At 32.6% G+C, this 19,409-nt stretch overlaps 1 protein-coding gene and 1 pseudogene across 38 annotated transcripts in view; one reads left to right on the top strand and one right to left on the bottom strand.

The window, feature by feature from the left end:
* PTPRD (protein tyrosine phosphatase receptor type D) overlaps window positions 1–19,409 on the top strand; it is a 1,934,582-nt gene that overhangs the window by 234,383 nt on the left and 1,680,790 nt on the right. The window lies entirely within an intron of this gene.
* On the bottom strand, window positions 14,545–16,421 carry LOC118614993 (annotated as a pseudogene).

Raw genomic sequence — 19,409 nt, 5'->3', positions numbered from 1 at the left:
AACAAAAGATTTTGTGTCAATAGCTTAAAGAAGTTTCATTATATTTCTGGAAGGAAGAAGACAAGTAAATAATATTAGGTAAGTCCTGGGGAAAAAAAAGAAAAAGAAAAAGAAGTTTGGAAGTATTTTCTTCCTAGGGGGAAGGGTTTTTGAGTTAAGGTGTAGCTATATTGACCTATCATAACCTCTCTTCGTGGTGTTTATTAACTAAATCAATGAGCTACCTTCAGACTTTCTCCATCTCCAATCTTTAGTTCGCACTGATTTTTGCCTAAAATACTTAGGTTTTAGTACATGGACATCAATAACACAGTATTTTCTGTACTAACCATATTTGTGTTTTTGTTTTGTGCTTTTCATTTTTTTGTTGTTTGTTTGTTTTGTTTATTTGTTTATTTGTTTTATTTTTTATTTACCACATAAGCTGGCCTGTTTAGAAATCCAATATTTCATTTTGTATGTTAAAAATTAAAACAAGTAAGACTTGAGTCAACTTTGATATGATTTCTGTAGCAATGGTGGAGGGAGGGACTTTTTTTTTTTTTATAAAAACGGAAAATGTAGTTATCATAGTATTTACTACATTAGTTCAAATGTTGAGAAAGCAGAAAGGCTCAGTCACATGCACAGGTGTAGGAGTTGATTGTAAAGCAAGCCCAGAAACCTGGATAGGGCAAAACTCAACTGTGCTGGAAAAAAGATCATTTATAACAGTGTTATGTTCCTTGCTATGATTTATTAGGAAAAGCAAACCACTTCAGAGTAAACTTGTTATAAAATAATGTAGCATTCCTGTGGCAACTGAAATTTCATTGACTAAAGGCAGGCTGAATTGGAAAATAAACAATTATAGCAAAATCTTTGCTGAGACTGAGTTATCTTCATAGGTATCCCAGAGTACCTATGGAAGTGGCAGACCTTAATTATAGAGGCTGAGTTTAGTGTCTCCCCCTAAGATTTTACCTTTTTTAATGGAAGCGAATGTTATCTCTCGCCCAGCTTCTCTGTATCCTACATCCCTCAAAAATGAAATTAGAAAACAGCAGATTTCACTTCATCAAGGCAGCCAATTAAATGGCTGTTGGTGTCTGCTTCTGTGTCGTTTGCAGAAACAATTGTATCATTAAATTGCTGAAATTGTAGTGTCAGCAGCAAATAGAGCAAATAACTGCCAAAGGAGGTGGGGAGGGAGGATATGAACTGCACGACTACTTTGATGTCTTCCTGCCCTTCTTTCCAATGTTTATTGCTGAACAAGCTGCAAACAAAATGTAAGAGAGCAAAGGCTTGTGTGTAGGAGCCTGAGTGGCTTCAACATCCATTTCTGGAGGCTCACGCTGATTTCTTCTGTTCCCACTTGACACCTTAGGCAGACCGCACTAATCAGTGTTTCAGAACACAACTTCCACTGCTCTGCCTCTGTTTTTCTTCAATTAAAGTTCATGCATGCACACTCTCATCTACTTGAAAAAAAAAATCCATTCATTTATTTATTCAACAAATACCTATTGAACTCCTTACTTTGTGCCAGGCACAGATCCAGGCTAAGATGTGTCAGCGAACAAAACAGGCAAAACCTCTGCCATTAAGGAAATTGCTTGGAAGGAGTGAAAACAAATTATTTACATCATAAATCTGTCAATTATAGAGTGGGTTAAGGGAAATCCAGATTCATGGGATTGAAGTTTTTCATCACATAGTCAGATGTTTGGGAGAGAGTGTTTTACGCTGTCCTGAGAAGCTCATGGCACAGTGGTTTTTAATCTGTCCAGCTCTGTCACTTATTAGGTTTATGATCTTGGGAAACTTAATTTATTCCTCAAGATCTCAGTTTCCCCATCTCTAAAGTAGGAATATTAGTACCTATTGAGTCTTATTGTATGTAAAGGACTTAGAACATAGTATGTAGTACACATTACACAGTGCATGTAAGAAGTGCAATGTGAATTCTCATTATTATGTTCTGAAAAGAGTATATGCATCTATTTACAGACATCTGAATGTAAAAACTCAAAGATTTTTGTTTTTTTCTCACTAATCTGAATGTCAGTTTTTGATCAGGAAAATTCAGATAATTTCTACCATTTTGGAGCTGTTGTTAAAATTATAAGAAAGTTCTTATTGTGTATTCATAGGAGATCCTTGTTAAATGCCATGCCTTCTCTTCTAGACCCAGTTGAAATGCTTTGACATCTTCTCATATTATCTCAGCTAGTGACAATCTTAACTCTCAATATCACTCGTGGTGCTTATTACATACCAGCTTGTTCTTTATTGCATTTCCTTCATTCTAAAACATCATGGATGATTAGGAATACACTGTCGATTTAATAGTAACTTTTCAAGGACAAAAAAAAACACTATCACATTAAATACACCCATCAATTATTTGGTGTACCCTGATTTTAAAGCATGAAACATAAATACATTATAGAATCAAGGAAATGTGTTAGTTTCTGTTTATATGTCTCAGTGTTTTTTCTATGTGATTGACTACTCAGAATCTTTGTAATTCTTGGTATCCTTCTCTTAATCCACTGCCTTATACATTGAAAGAGCTCAATAACATTTCCTAGGTGATTGAATGGGTGACTGTATAATTCCTTGAATAAAAAACTGATTTAAGTTTATACATGAATATTGAATAAAAATGGATCATGATTTTTCAGGTAAGGGGCATTCTTCATTCAAAATTTTATAAAAATAATAAGGATATATATAGTGAGGCCATTTTTTAAAAAACATTATGCATGAAGAACTTTAAAAAAATGTTTATTTATGTTGATTGTTTGATTAGTTAGGACTCTTGTTGATTGCAAGTTAGTGAAACTCAATTTGGACTAATGAGTAAAACTGGGGAGTTTTTCCTATAAGCATACAGGATTCTAGAAGCATAGTATGGAATTCAAGAGCCAGATTGCCGATGCAACTCTGACTGCTTCACTTTTAGCACCAATTTATTTATGAATCATTTCTTACTGCAAACATAACACTCCTAGCTGAGTGGCATGAAATAACCTGTGTGTCAGGAATTCAGACGGGGCACAGAATGGATGATTTGCTTCTGCTGTGCAGTGTCAAGGTTTTAAGCTGGAAGACTTGAGCAGCTGGGTTTAATTCAAACAGTTAGGGGCTGGCCTCTCTTCTTTAAACACTGACAGCTTCCTTCAGGCTAATCAGGCTTCTCAAGGCCCTTCAAACTTTCTTCATTGCTGGGCCCAAATCTCATGCCACATGGTTTAAGTTTTTATCGTAATAACACTCAACTTCTATACAAATGTCTGTATTAGTCAGTGTTTAGTCAGAAAAGCAGAATTACTGTGAAGATATGTGATAAGACATTTATCATAGGGATCTTATTGAATTTTGGGAGCCAGCGGGGATGTTTATATAAGACTGTTTATTTTGCATGTGATGTTGAGTCTGAAGTTGTTATAAGTTGGTTGGGCAATTTATTAGTCAGGTAACAGTGAAGTGGAGGTGGGCTAGTATGAAACTAGAGTCCACGAGGGTAAAGTGGAACCCATGAAGATAAACTGCAGTTCACGTCTTTCTCTCACCACCATAAATGGTGATGATACCTGTGGCCTGCAGGAGAGGTCGACAGAGCTACATATGTATTTAACTCAAACTCTTGAGAAGCTGAAGGAGAATCAGCAGAAGCTTAAGGAGCTGCATGCCTCAGTACTACTCTGTGCCATTGAGTTAAGTCAGCAGACCAGGGTATGTGCAAGCCACCCCAGAGCCTGATATCCTCCACACACCGTTATGGAGAAACATGGCTATCATATCTCTACTTGCTAAATAATGGGCATATTTCTCTTGTAGCCTAACTGGAAACCATAAAGGGAATTAATTTATGGGAAATATAGTTCCATTTTCCTTAAGGTAACTCAATAGAGGACACCACAAGCAGTGTTCATCAAAAATCTTTAAAATGTTCAGTTCCATTCACTTACATAATAACCTCCTGAAGTTACATAAACACAATCTAGACTACTGAACAAAACAACAACAACAACAACAACAACAACAACAAACATAAAAAAAAAGAAAAAGAAAAAATAAGGATGATTGTTATAAAGATACAATTTCATATGTTATCTTCCAAAAGCCAAGTTCAGGATTGCAAATATGCCTCAGGAATGGATCTCTGTGAGAGTCCACATCATATTCTCTCTCTGCTCTTCGTTACTGCTTTTCTCTGTAATTTGGTTTTATTTTTCCCTTTAATACCAATCATGTTTCCCCTGTACGCTCAGTCTATATGTTGGAACACACCACCATCACTGCTTGAGATTTACCTAGTGGAACCACCCGGAGCAGATTAAGATCATTCTCTCAGTCCCAATTAAAATATTTCAGATAAGTATTGACAGAGGGCAAGTTCACGTTTTACATACTGACATTTGCATCTCAAGTATGTGGCTGAAATAAGGAAAGGTCAATTTCTAAAAAAAAAAGTATAAGAATACTGTTAAACAGATGTCCTAGTATCCAATTTTTGTCCCTAAGTCACTGATCGGAAATTACAAATATCTATGTGTTGTTATTTTTTCAATACTATCTAAAATGTCAAAAACATGGAAAATGTGACTATCCAATAACCACTTAAGTAAATTGTTACATCATTTAACAGACTATTTCATGTACTTTAAAATGGTTATGAAGTTTTAAATGATATAAAAATACATATTATATCACATTAAATGCAAAAAGTATGTAAAATGGTATATTCATTGCAAACTCAATAATGGATAAGAATATCAGATAATAGTTGTGTCCACATTTTAAGATTATTTGTTTTTATTTTCCAGACTTTTATACATTATACATACATACATTTATAATTTAAAAGTATTTATGTAAAATAGCTTAACCACTAGACATTAAGTATGCAGTGTACTTGCTGAGTTGTTTCCGACCAAAATGAAGAGAGAAAGATCTGATTACCCTCCCATCCAGAGTTCAAGTAGAGAAAGTATTAATGGACTTTATGATCTTATATGCTGTCTAAAGACATGTCGAATGATTAGTTTACAACATATAATAACATTTTAAAGATTCTAAAATCATAATACCGCTCTCAATCCTAATTCTTTGGAGTATTTAAAAATTTCTTTTAAGCCCCTCTTGACTTTCTTGAAATAAGTCATGTATTACACAAATAGCAAAAAGGGCAATGACCACCAAAAGAAACTTTAATCGAGTCAGATAAAAACAACCAGTGTGTTTTTAATTTATTAAATGATAAGTGATATGAAGTTCACAATGATAAATTTATGAATGTAAGACCATGAGCATTAAAATATAAGGATATATAGGAAACATAAAAACAAAGTTTATAATCATCTTCATTCTTCAACAAAAGCAACTATTAATTCCAATATACTAGGCTAGTGTTCTAAATTTGTTCTTTTTCAAATACTCGTGAGATTAATAAAATATGGTTTATTTTTATCATCAAAACGCAGGAATCTGACTCTGAAGAGCTAATACAACATCCTTTTTTTCACAGAGCAGCCATATTCTGTAGAAGCTAGCAAACAGTTCATGCTATTTTAATGAAGATGCAAAAGAACTAGGCTGGTCTGAGAACTTCAATCAACATGATATTTTGATCTATCTGAGTTACAAGAGTGAGATGTCAAAAACTTAATAATAATAATAATAGGACAAAAAAGGAGCTACCTTCTGATTTTAAAGTTCCATTAAATTGAACTTGTCATATTATTTCTTTCTCCACTGTAATTAAGTAATAAGTATTTTGCCGCTTAAAATTGAATTTATTCCCATATGGAAGCCAGACTCACAGATTATATAATCAAGTATTTTTCCTGATGCCAGTCATTCTTGAGACTTGACCCCAAGTAAATCATTTAAAGTTCTGTAGAAACTCTTTAGACAAAAGCTGTGTTGACTTGATTGCAGGAGATAATGAGACTTTGTGTAAGATAATTTTTCTTCTTTTCTCTGCATTTGTCTTAAGTTACTGATGTGTTCTTATGGGTAGAGAGGTTTGCAGTAGGTGTGTGTTTTTATATGTGTATGAATGTGTGTAAAATATGCATTTTAAACGATGAAATTCTTGTACTCAAATCTAGAAAAAAATACAAAAAGCTTCTCTTCCCTTTTCTTCACTTCTTTCTTTTTCTTTCTTTTTCTTTTTTTTTTTTCTTTTTTGATTTTACAGTCTTGTACAAAAGCATTTTAAAGTGTCAGGTGTAATTTTATATACATCATTATGAAACACACACACACACAAATGAATAATTTTGTTTGTGCCTCATTAGCTATTAATAATATTCTGGAATGGCCCCAGGCTAGATCATCCCTGATAAAAATATTTGGCTCTTAATATTCCTTAGGATTTCTAATTTTTTCCTTATCTGTGTAAGGCCAATTAAATAAAGATTTTCTTTTTTTAGAGTTATTTTGCTTTTAAAGTAGGAGCTAATCTACAGAGACAGAGAGCTTATATGAGGGACCATAGAGGTCCTTTCCCTTTATTGTCTATACCAGCCTTGTGATAGGAAGTTGTTATAATCAAAACTCCAGAAATTGTGCCTGCAAAGTAGTACATTTCTGGTTGCAAGGACTCAAGAGTTATTCTTCCAAGAGAGATCGAAGAGTAGGACTGCAGGAGCCCTGAGATTACCAGATGGTCAGGTCATCAATGGGCCCTCGACAAAAGATTTGTTTGAGCACTAGATATTCATGTATTGACGTAACAGACCAAAAAAAAAAAAAAAAAAAAAAAAGATTGATTGCTTCCTTCTATATTCTTTCTCAGGAGGATTAGAAAGGAGAAAATTAGTTTCAAATAGCATATTTTGTAAATCTTCTGAGGTTTTGCTGATTGAATGCTTTAATGTCATCATTAAATATATCTAGTACCTATAAATTTAGGACCTGAAAATAATTCCTGTTATTATAAAAAATTAGGAAATGATAGAAAATAATATGTAGATACATGCACATTTTATAATGATTTATCTTACAGCTATTGGTTAACCCACTGAGAGATAAATGGTCTGGTTGTTTCTTTTAGATAAATCAACTGTCATGAAAATAGTGTTTTAGTTTAGGGGAAAGGGTCACATTAACTTTAAATGAAAATAAAAGTCTTTTATTCCTCATCTACTAGATTGTAAGGGTGAAAGAATTGTAACATGCTATCTTTATATATAGAGAGATATGTATATGTATATATGTAATATTTTATATATAATATCTCAACAATATGTTTATGCAATGTACATAATATATATATAAGTATATACTTGTCTGTTTTCAGTACCTACCAACTGCCTAATAGAGAATCACTATTGGTTATTCAAATGAATTAAACATTATCTACAACCATCACAAAACTCTAGTTTTTAAACATAGATTGTCAGATGCGCAAATGTTTTATACCACAGAGCTTATCAATGTTTTGAATTTCCACAGTTATATCGTATTCCAAAGAAATTTTTGATTGAAGGAATGGACATTGCATTATAAAACTCATTTTATTGATATTTCAGTTACAATCTTAAATGCAAAGTTGACTTGAGTACATTTTTAAAGTTAAAAAAAAAGAATTTAAGCAATGTAGAATGCATGTTTCTATTATGAAATATTATAACATACACAACGCTTAAAAATATACACAAAGAATGAAAGCAATAGTCTCATAATAGACTTTAAAGGGGATTTTCTTTTTGTACTTTTCTATATTTTTTAAAGTTTCAAAAATTATTATATTTTACTTTTATAATTAATATGCTAATAAGACCAAAATGTGAGACAATTTGAAAATGAAGAGTGAATGGGAAGTACATTGTAAATTCTGTTAAGGAATGGATATAAGCAAAGCCAGTAAAATAGTTTCATTTATATGAAGTTGAATTTGTCTTTAATGATCAGTCAGTAGTGGAAAATTTAAGCTTCACAAGTACTTATTTCTCTGAGACCAGAATCTCAATACTATGATTGAAAAACTGGTTTTCTTTAGACAGATATTGAAACTTGAAGCAATGTCAGTCTATCTGCAATATATTTTGGTGAATTTTCTTATGAGATTTATAACAAAAACAAGAAAAATTTAACTTTGGAATTGGGCTTAATTAGCATATTTTACAACATCTTATTGATTTTTTAAATTTTTTATTTCTTTACTATGAGGGTACTTTAAACTTTGTTTAATTAATAAGCTATTTTTTTCACAAAAAGAATATAAAATGCATTCCTTACAAATATAATATAGTTAAGTCTCTGTGCATAATCAGATTTCTAACTGGCCAAGTAAGAGAAGAGGTCCTCATTTTGGACCTTACCTTTTTATTTTAATTATTTGGCAGCTTTTTACTAGGGAACACAAAAATTACTGAATCTAGCTGACTCATTTGGGCTAAAAGTTTTGCAAATTTTCCAGTCAAACATGGTAGATTGCTTTTTCATTTTTCTTTATTTGGTGTGTTTAGCTTAGAGAAATGAGAATAATTATAGGAAGAGAAGAAATATGTCTAGCTTAGAATTAATCAGTGGATCAGATTCCAGGTTTGGACAAACTTTCCTTTCTGCATGTTTGTTCTGATATTCTACTCAATGTGAAAAGAAAATTACCTTAAACCATTTTTGGTATGTAGTATAAAAAAATTATTAAATGCTAGGTTGTAAATTTCATATTTGCTTTTCCAAGTTAATCTAATGAAAAAAATATACTTACTGTTTCGTGAGAGTGGTACCATACATCAATAGTCGATATAATAATCAACTTTTATGCTAGCCAAATCCTTCCTTTTGTCATTGTATTGAAAAATCAAGCAACAATTAACTAATTATTATTGAATATGAGATTAATCTCATAGGTTGAGAATAGTGTATTTGGTTTGGAGTTGTGGTTGTTTCAAAAGTTTTGATTACCATTTGCTATGCACAAAAATAAACATTTTTTTAGTTCATCTTTACTTTCCTTTGAGTTTCTTATCCTAAAGCTTTCAAAGTAGCAGAAATTTCAGCAATGTGAAAATAAATCCTGGATATTGGTTAGCAGTTTTCAGTTCCTTATTTATTGATACCTCTCTTTTAAATAATGAGATAAACATAATTTACTATTGTTTATGAAGATTATAGGGTGAAAATTGTATATAACAGGAAAAATTGTAAATAGTGTGTACTTATTCATAATTTATCTTCCCCAAAAGCAAAATTAATGTGGCCAGAATAGAGATTTAAGTACTGTATATGTATAACATAAACTTTTTTTGATTATCTAATGTGTATTATCCTTACACATTTTGTTGGGCATTACCAACAAAATTAGCATCACCTGGGAGCTTGTTAGAAATTAAAACTCTCACACCCCACCCCAAGAGTCATAATCTGCATTTTAGCGAGACCTTCAGGTGATTTGATACATATTAAAATTTGAGAAGCGCTACTCTAGGGCACCTGTGTCTTCATTTTTCACTGAGTGCTTGGGGACAAGGAAGGAGTTCCTATTTGGAATCTAGAACCACTCTGGCCTAAGCACTAATTTTAATATATTGTACCTAAATAACATGTCATTTAAGTAATCTTAGTCTTTTTCATAATCCGTGTTAATAATAATACCCACCAAGAATGGTTGTTATGAGTCCCATTTAAGTAAATTACAGAAAGGTATTTTGCATATTCAAATTATAGATATTGTTAGTATTATTTGAAATTTGTCTTGTTGAATTAGATATTTTATTTTTTTAATTTTCCCAAAGTGTTGAGTAGGCCACATGAAGATTTCTAGCAGCATATACTATTGACGAGGCCTCATTATTGCTACAGTATTTTAGAAGTTTGAGGTACAAGTTATGTTTGCAAAATCTAATAATGGTCAGATAAAAAGACATTGAGCGCTTCTTTGAAGGAAGGGATTCCCAGAAGTGCTATCTTTGATCAGAGCAGAGTTTGTCTCAGAAAAGGTATCCCTTTTGATGTCATACAGTTATCTTGGAGAGATGCTTATAAAAGTCATTGGAGAAAACAGGTTCATCTGAGTAAACAACCTGATCAGCTCAATCAACCATGGAATCAATGGCATGACAGTTATCTCAGACAGAAACTCTGCATATTCATTTAATTGTGCTAGTATTAGCAATAACAGCCTGCCTATTGACCAAGCAGGAAATATACCTTGTCTTTGAATTTTTTTCCTGCTGTGAAGTCATATCCACTTAAATAGATTGATTGTTTTTTGCATTAAAAATGAATGATATTTTCTAAACCTAGCATGGTTAAAATCATCATTCAAACTATCATCAGAGAGACATTGCGAGAGATTTTTAAACTCTATGTTGATATTGGTTTAAATATTTTTTTTTCCTCAACTAAAAAAAGAGATTATCAAGGTATCTAATAATTGGACTTTCTTCCTATAAGAGATCATTTATTGATAAACTCCATTTGTGAATGTTGGCTTTCCTCTTTAGAGGAACATCGATCAATTCCCAGGTTTATAGGAGGGTTCTCATACTTTAACTAAAAATCTTGGGAAGTTGAGAGAGGAGGCATTATAATTTACCATGAGCTTGCTTGGTTTGTTTATAGAAAGACATGGATCAATATATCTACCCATTTAAATGTTTCTAGTTTTAATTCAAAGAAAGGCAATCATCCAATTTATTTTGAATTTCTCTTAAAAATTCATACAAGTGCATTCTCAGGACTATTTTTTTTTTTTTTTTTTTTTTTACCCCTTAGAGAATAGATACCTTTTCATTCTGCCTCTCAACATATACTTTTAAAACATCTTTTTAGTGGTTAGCTGTGAAGCTCACTTGTAAACCTGTGTGTTCTCTCTGCTTTTTGGCACAATATAAAATCTATTTATTCTAGATTTGACAGACTGACCTTAGACAATAGAGAAATCTTTAGTTTATAATCGAAATTGAATGATTTAGGCATTAGTTTGCAACTTCCTGACTCAGCCTGCAATGTTTCCCAAACACAGCTTATTTCATAACTAACTTAAGCTCTCATTTGTTGTTCTGAGGTTTTTATCACTTTTATTTTTACATGCAGTTAGGATGTGCCAACAATGCACTAGTTCATCATGCATAATCTTTTTTATGGGTCTGTCATACATTAAACTGTCTGCAAGATGTTCATATTCATGGTTGTGAAGAGTACATGCTGGTCTTTCAGAAAATGATCAAATATTTAATGGAGTTTTGGCTTGAGCTTGTTGGAAACAGTAATTCAATAACCCTTACATAGTTTGTTCAAAGCGTAAATTTTCCTCACTTTGTCTCTTGATATGAATGTATTTTGTTTCCTGTGATATATAGTCTTAATCATACTACCATTTCTGTCATTATATTTAAGATTTTAGTTGCATTAACAGGCATTCTTAACTGATATATGTTCCTTTTTTTTTTTTTTGACACATTTATTTCAAAGCTCAAATACTTAAGACGGTAAACTGAATTCATCTTTAGGAAAATTTGGAACATTTAATGTATGATATTGTGTAATGTTTTCTCCATGATCCTGTGAATGCCTTATGAGTCAGCTAATTTACTCAGTGGGGTCTCGAGTCTAACTATCTACCTATTTGGATGGCAATCTCAAACATTAATATTTAGCACATAAATGTCAGTCTACCATACTCCCTTTTAAGTTATTTAATAAGCAAACAAATAAAATAGTTGTTTTTATCTTAATAGTTAAATATTATGTTCCTACTTTACCCCCACGTTTAAGTTCCTTCAAAGTCCTCTAATTGTTCTGATTCGGGATGAAGTCTGTAGTTTTACAATCCGTTTGGTCTTGCTCTATCTCCAATATAACATTCTTTCTCTTGTCTTCCAAACCGTATTATGTTTCTCTCAGTTTCTTTGATGCCCAAAATTTCTTTCAGGCTCTTTGTAATTCAATTTGTTTATTTTTGCGACTGTTGTTCACTCTGCTTTTATAATTCTTTCCTCAACTATTCTCTTGACCAATCTCCTTCTCACTCTTAATATTTTAGCTTAAATGTTATTTCATCAGAAAAACATTTACGTTTTCATCAGAATCTACAAATTCTGTTAGAACTTTCTGACGTGCACTTTTATAGCAGTTGATATTTTTTCTTTAGATCAGTCATCATAATTGTAATTAATTGATTGCTTAAATATTAGTGTAAGGTCTGTTATTTGACTAAAGGTGCATGAGGGCTAAGATTATCTACCTTGTTTTCCATTTAATGTCTAAATATTAGCCAATACTCTATACATATTTGGTGAGTGAATAAATGAATGGAAGAACTTTCAAATAGATGTTCTAAGTGGTAGTGTTTAAGACTCCATACAGAAAACAATATGATTTGCATTTTAACCATATTATTAAGATACAGGATCTGCGGGTTTTAGTGTTGAATGCCTTGGTCGATAATAAGCTGAATGTTTGTACTAATAAAAGGGATGAAGCAATATCAGATTTATGGGTTTTTGCAAAAGGTGTTTACCAAGTGCATGACAAAGCAGTTGGCTAAAAAAGTTTTATCTTAACCTTTTAAAGGAAAGCTAGACAAGCTTTGCTAAATTCTTGATCCTTGTATTAATAAGGCTTAGTGTGATTAACAGAGAATATTTTCAAGCTTATGTAGTCAGCTGTTTTTTCCTCAGCTATAGGCATTGCTGACTTAAGCAAGTCTGAGACATTATTTATCAATATTAAGTGCAGAACTATTCAACTGCTAGTTCTTCATAATGCAGTGTACATGTGTAACTGGAACTGTTATTTATAATTGAACTTGATTTTTTAGGCCATTGCTAAATAGCTGCATTGAGATGTAAATTATTCTGTAAAAAGTCAAGAGTTTAGAACATAAAACAGAAATCCATACCATGTAAAGATTTTAGAATCTCAATTGGCAGGCTAGTTACTAATCCACTAAAATGTCAGATAATGCATTTTAGGCACTTTTATTAGAATTTCCATGGGAAATGACACTTTGTAGCTGAAAATAATTCACTGGAAAATATACCTTTTAGGTTAGCACTGGTTGATAATACTATGAATTAATTATAGTAGGAAGGAAAAAAATGTCATTACCAAATATTTCACCTAGAACCCTTACTCTCACATCCTTTGTTATAATTATGAGTTTTACATATGTTAGCTCTCCCTCATGATCTCTCTTTAAATATTCTTTATTGTTATCAAGTAGTTATTGTTCAAAAATGTAAAAGCATACCGTTTTACAAACAGTGGCTGAATAGTTATACTTCTCACTACATTCAATACCCATCCCATACTATATCCATTTTAAAAAATTAGTGGTGAAAACTGATTTTATGTTATGTGTGACTTTATAAAAATAAGTGAAGGAAAATATATATTATTTCCACTCTACAACTCATTTCCCCTTGCAAAAGATATAATCCAGAAACATTCAAAAATTAATTTGATATTTGAGCTTGTAAAGTGAGGTTCTAGAGAACATCCACAGAAGCTGTCATCAATATAATGGGGAAGGTAGTGCCTAACATATAATTTCAGATGTACTTATTAGTTAAATGAATTTCAAATGTGAAATCTAAAGTAATAACAAACTGTAACTATAATATAAAATGATCATTAATTCATCCACAAAGGAGAAGGCTAAGTGCAATTGTTTGCAAGCTTGAAGAGACAGAATCTGAAGGTAATTACAGTTTCAGAGACAGATTAATAATGCATTACAGTTTAGGTAGACGCTGTCCCCTGCCCATCCTTTTGAATCATCTTACAGTAGCACACGTTGGTAGTTTGCCAATAGACACAATGTGCTTTACCATCTTTATTTCTATTTTTCTATAATAAATGACTTTTAAAGAGTTGACCATATGATTCTAATATAAAAGGAAATTTAGAAAATCATTTTAAACCTAAAAAGAAATATTTACTCTATTTGAATTTATTTTTTCTTCTTGACAAATTTTGCAACAGAAATAACATAACCTATTTAACCAAACCAAACTCAAAACCATTTTTAATATCAAGTATTTTCCCGGATCACATGATTCTGAAAAGCATTTGTGTTAGTTTCTATATTTCTGAGAATTTTAGAATATTCTATTCTTAGAAGTGTTTGCCTTTAAAGTTAATTTTAACAAAACCATCTGGAAGTAGAAAATTATCTCACATTTACAATATACATGGTATACAGATACATATATAGACAGACACAGACAGAGACCTTTTAGCCATAAGAAAAAAAAAATCACTATTTACAAAAGAATGATGGATCCAGATTTTGCCCCAAAGGCATTTACAATTTTACATTTGCCTTTCTCAAGTCAAGTTTCAAATAACCTTCCACCTTTTCAAATAACAGCCATTTACTTCAAAAAAATTGGTTAACACCCAACAATATCATAGGTTGATCTATTTATCTAAATTCTCCTTTTGAAGATCCAATAGACCAATTAGCCCATTTTCCACTTAAAAAAAAAAAAAGTCCAGTTTGCTACCACTGTTAATTTAATTTTACATAAACAGGCTTTTTGAGGTTGAAGCAAATCTGACTGGTTTTCAATGTGAAAATAAAATATAAAACTGTTCTTGGAGTTATTTCTGAACAGAACATGTCTCTAATCCTAATGTAGCAGAAATGTATATGATGATCGGTATTTAGTCATTTTTTTTTTGGTGTGGTAAATTTCAAAACATGGAACACAAAGCAGAACATCACATTCCGCACAAAAAAAATATCACATTTCTCTCTGCATTTTCTTGCCATTCTTATCATTGGACAAGCAGCAAACTTTGCATGACCATTTGGATTCTGTTTCCCTGATGCTAGTAGTATGCTCTTGGAGAAATGTCTTCCAGACAGACGAAGAACTGTGATACCATCAGAGCACTGATGACCTTGAAAACGTTGTTGCCCTTGCTCGTGATGCTTTCCCAGCATTCTTTCAATCGATGTCAGTCTGAAGTTTTCATGGCTGATTGTGTGCTCAGGATTATCCTTCTTGAACAGGATGTAGGAGTTCAGTACTGTAATATTTAGAAGGTGGCAAAGGAATTTCTTGTACCAAAACCTGTGGCTTTTGCACTCAGTTGGATAAGAAGTGAGCATCTGATCAGCTGAGTCCACCGTTCCCATATTCTTGTTATAATCTACATGGCTTCTTAGCTTTCTTTCCATTTCTGTTATTTACTTCAATCACAGTATCATTGTGGAATGTTAACAACATTGTCACCTCCTTTTTGTCACACCATTTCAGTGTTATAAGTTCACAAATTATATATATATATATATATATATATATATATATATATATATATATATATCTCATTTGGCATCTGTTTTCTGTTCAAATGAACTGTCTCAAATGCATCTGTCCTATTTTAATGTAATTCTCTGAAAAGCATGGGAGATGTATAAAAGTTATCAAGGAAGACACAACATCCTTGGCCAAGAAGGTCACTGACTAAAGTAAGAATAATGTGCAAATATTTCAGACCATCAGCTGAATCTTTCAAATTCATACTGGGCTCTGTGTGAACAAGTGCCTTCCACACATAACTTGATTGACTTTCACATGAGACCAAATCATACTCATTTCATTGAGGTGTACTGCTTCATAACTATCTGAACAGCATCAGTGATTCATTTACTGCAGTATCTCTGTTAGAAGTATATACAGTTGAAAACTTATTTACAAAAAAGTCAAACACAGATTTGATCTGCAATGAAGTCTGGTCCTTTGATCAGTGGATATGGAAGAATTGTTGACAAATTACAGGCACTGAAGCAAAAGTAAAAATCTTTCACCAGTCATGATTTGCCTGAGATAATATGTATCCAAAAGAAGCCTTGTAGACCAAAACATCTCCAGCTTAGGATTCTGCACAATACCTTGCAGTAGCACTACTGCAAAAAAGACTTTCAGTTCGTCATTGTCAATGTCTTTCAATTTATCCATTTGTTAAAATCCTTTTGGACCAGATGGTTTTGAACCTAACAAGATAGATTGGGCATTCGTTTCACTGGTAACTTTTGAAACTAATTCTTTAGTAAAGAACAGTTCAAAATATTGCAGTGGGTCAGTGGTATTACTGATATCAACTTTTCTGCCAGGTGTGCCAGTAAAGTCATACCTTTGACGTGAAATCATAACATGAATTGACCATGTCAGAGTGTGATCTGAGTCAGCTGATGTAGGGCTATTTCCATCAGATTCCAAATTGGACGAAGGCCTCACCATATTGTCTTCCAAAGCACTATCTGAACAATTATCAGAGTATTCTATTTCAGAAAAAATCAGTTTCATCAAATGAATCTTTGGCTAACTACTGTTCAAGAACAATGTAAACCTCATGCATAGGAATACTACATTTGCTAGGATTTGACATTTTTAGTGATTGGTAATTACTACATTTTGTAAATGGAAATACCACTAATAAAAACAGAATATTATAAATAGGATGATATCATTTATTTCCAAAGACTATAGATATACTAGAATAATGCAAAAATAATAATAAAAGTGAGATATTTCATGGCAAACTTTGGAGGTAAGTTTCGAACTGTAATCCGTGAGTTATCTGGGAATAAGAGCTGCAGATGCAAGCACTCCAGTGAGTATTCCCGGGGAAAATGGGAAATAGGTTAAATATGTTTTCCATTCATTCTTCTTAATTTATAGCTGGCTTTTTCTAATTGTGTGAGCACAAATTAATTTAGAATTATCAAAGGATCCTCATCTTGGCCAGTCTCAGTGACTGATGCTGTGTAAGCCACACAGAACATTTACTGAGCACCTGGTGAAAATTAAATCATATAGAATTTAACCCACATAGCCATTTGGCTTAAGCTCCAAGACTCCAACAGACCACCTTAGAGTGCTTGGCAAATGAGTCCTTAGACAGTAAGATTGCTTGAGATTTCTTGTTAGTGGACCAAGGAAATGTACAGTGGCAAACTCATTATGGTTTGGGTCCTGTGGGAATTAATAAGAGAAGTTACTCTTTATTGTTTGTTTAAATTGAACACCCAGAATGTCCCCTCTAAGTCTCCTCTAGGTCTCTTCTTCTATTATGGAAGAAGTAGGTGTGTGAGACTTTAAGAGCAGGTAAGCAGGGCACAATTGGCAGAGAAATCTGACTCCATTTTAAAGCTGATCCTCCCTCTTGATTAAACCTGGTCCCAGTTGCTGCATTTCCCTCAAGACTGAGGAAAGAACAACAAAAATAGGGGAATCATCACAGTGAAATATTCAACTTCTCTGACTGATCTTATTCAAGCCTGCTTCTGCTTAGTCTTACATATAGACATGCTAATCATAAGAGAAATTCTACATGCAACTTGAGTTTTTTCTTTGTTTGTTTGTTTTACAAAAACAACTCCTTACTAGAAGGTGTCTCACGGGGGAGATAAGGGAAGTATGTATAAAAATCATGAGTGTTTACTAAAGATTTGTAGGAACCTCATGACCAGACTCACATAAATTAGTATAAACATTCTCAGATCTCTGTTGACACCCAGATGTCTGCGGTGGTCAATCATCTATTGTCTCTCCCATTTAACCTTCCTTTGACATAAAAGAAGTTTGAACTCCGTACTTTGGTAAGATGCATTTGAGGTACCACCAGGTCTCCCATCTTTTCAGTCGGTACCTTCTCGATTAATAAATTTTCTCTTACCCAAAAATAAATAAATGAATGAATGAATGAATGAATGAATGAATAAAAGTAGCAAGAGGAGGAAGAGAAGAATAAGGGGGCCGGGGGTGAAGCCTCAGCAGCAATATGTGTTTAGCTTGATTAATGGCTCTCAGAAGTCTTCTCCTTGACAAATTCAGACCTACTTCCAGATGTATAAATAGAATCACCATAGCAGGCAGGTACTGGTAGATGCTTGACAAGGATATATTCTGTCTTACTAATGAATTCTGTCTTGTTTGGGGTAGCAGTGTACCCAGTTAAAAATTATTCCCTTCCCAGAGTCTCATGCAGCTCGTTTTCATCTTACAACCCAGTTCTAGCTAACCAGATACAAGGCGGCATATACTGAGTAGGGGTCCCAGTGAATCTATTGATTTCCTGATTAAACAAGATCAACAAGGCTGCCAGGAACCTTATGACCTTTGATATACCCTCTATCTTACTCCCTAATGTCTTGGCTTCATACCTGAGGTGCAATAGCTATGCTGTGGTCATGACAATTACAAATTAACATTGCTCAGGGAAGGCATGTGAGCTAGCCTTGGCCTCTGGTAATTTTCCAAGCAAACTCCATACATTTTTTTAATGTATTCTTACCTGAGAAAATAACCTCCTTTATAGTTATGACACTGGAGTTGATTCAACTAAATGTACCACTTGTACTCCTCATGGATACAAACATGAGAAATGGAAGAACAGTAATTTTCCTGTCATTTTGCAAAGGTCATGACTTATAAGCAGATACATATTCCGTCAAACGATAGACTAAACTTTGCAAGTTTGATTTAGTTCACTTGGGAATAAACAATAGCAACTAAACAGGTACTAGACATGTGAACTATTAATTGCCTAAGTTTTAGATAAAATAGTACATCAGGAAGGAGATTTTTATACTAGGATTCAAATGCCATATTTATATTGAAAATTAGAGAAATGAAACTAGAATTTAGACTATATATTTACTGCAGAATATTAAAAATCATTGTTGTATATATGTAGCACATGCATAACCCAAAGACTAATTTTGTAAATAGTATAATCAGAGGTTGGATACTACCAGCAAGAAGGCCACATTGGAGACATATGGCTTAACCCAAAAGGGCGATTTTTATTTTTTGCTTGCTTATTTCGTTTAGGTCTGTTACTTTTAACTTTATGTGACTAAGTTACCTTGTTCAAAAATCAACAGATCATATAAATCCAGATATTTAAATTTTCTCTGAAAATATTAAAAGATTTAGCAACACTGGACCCACCTTCTAATAAAATTCAGTTGTAGCTAAGCAACCACCGTGTGTTATTTTTAGTTTACTGTAGTATCTTACATGGCCTATGCCTATAAACCCTCTCCTGGTTCTGACTCTGGTTTTACAGACTGTTTTACTCACTTCTTTGGTTCATATAGACATTTAAATTTGAAAGTTGTGTTTTCCATATAAATTTTTTACTTAAATGTACTATTGTTAGTTTGTCCTATAACATAATATAAAATTAAAATAGTTTAATAGTATAATCTGCAAGGTTTCACATTATCATTTAAAAGGAGAAACTAATTCAAAAGTAATTTTAAATGACAACATAAAATCTATTTTATTAAATTAGAAAGCTGAGAATGGTAAGAATGGTTTACCCAAGTTACTTTTTTTTTTTTCAGTTATTTTTTGCCTCTACTTAGCTAAGTGCTCTATATAGCCTAGACTTTTGCATTGGTGCTTCCGCATAGCTCAAACTGTGAAGTTCTATAGCTA

Source organism: Rousettus aegyptiacus, unplaced genomic scaffold, assembly GCF_014176215.1.
Source record: "Rousettus aegyptiacus isolate mRouAeg1 unplaced genomic scaffold, mRouAeg1.p scaffold_m13_p_3, whole genome shotgun sequence".
NCBI classification, from domain to species: domain Eukaryota; kingdom Metazoa; phylum Chordata; class Mammalia; order Chiroptera; family Pteropodidae; genus Rousettus; species Rousettus aegyptiacus.
This window is presented reverse-complemented; position numbering and strand designations above follow the sequence as displayed.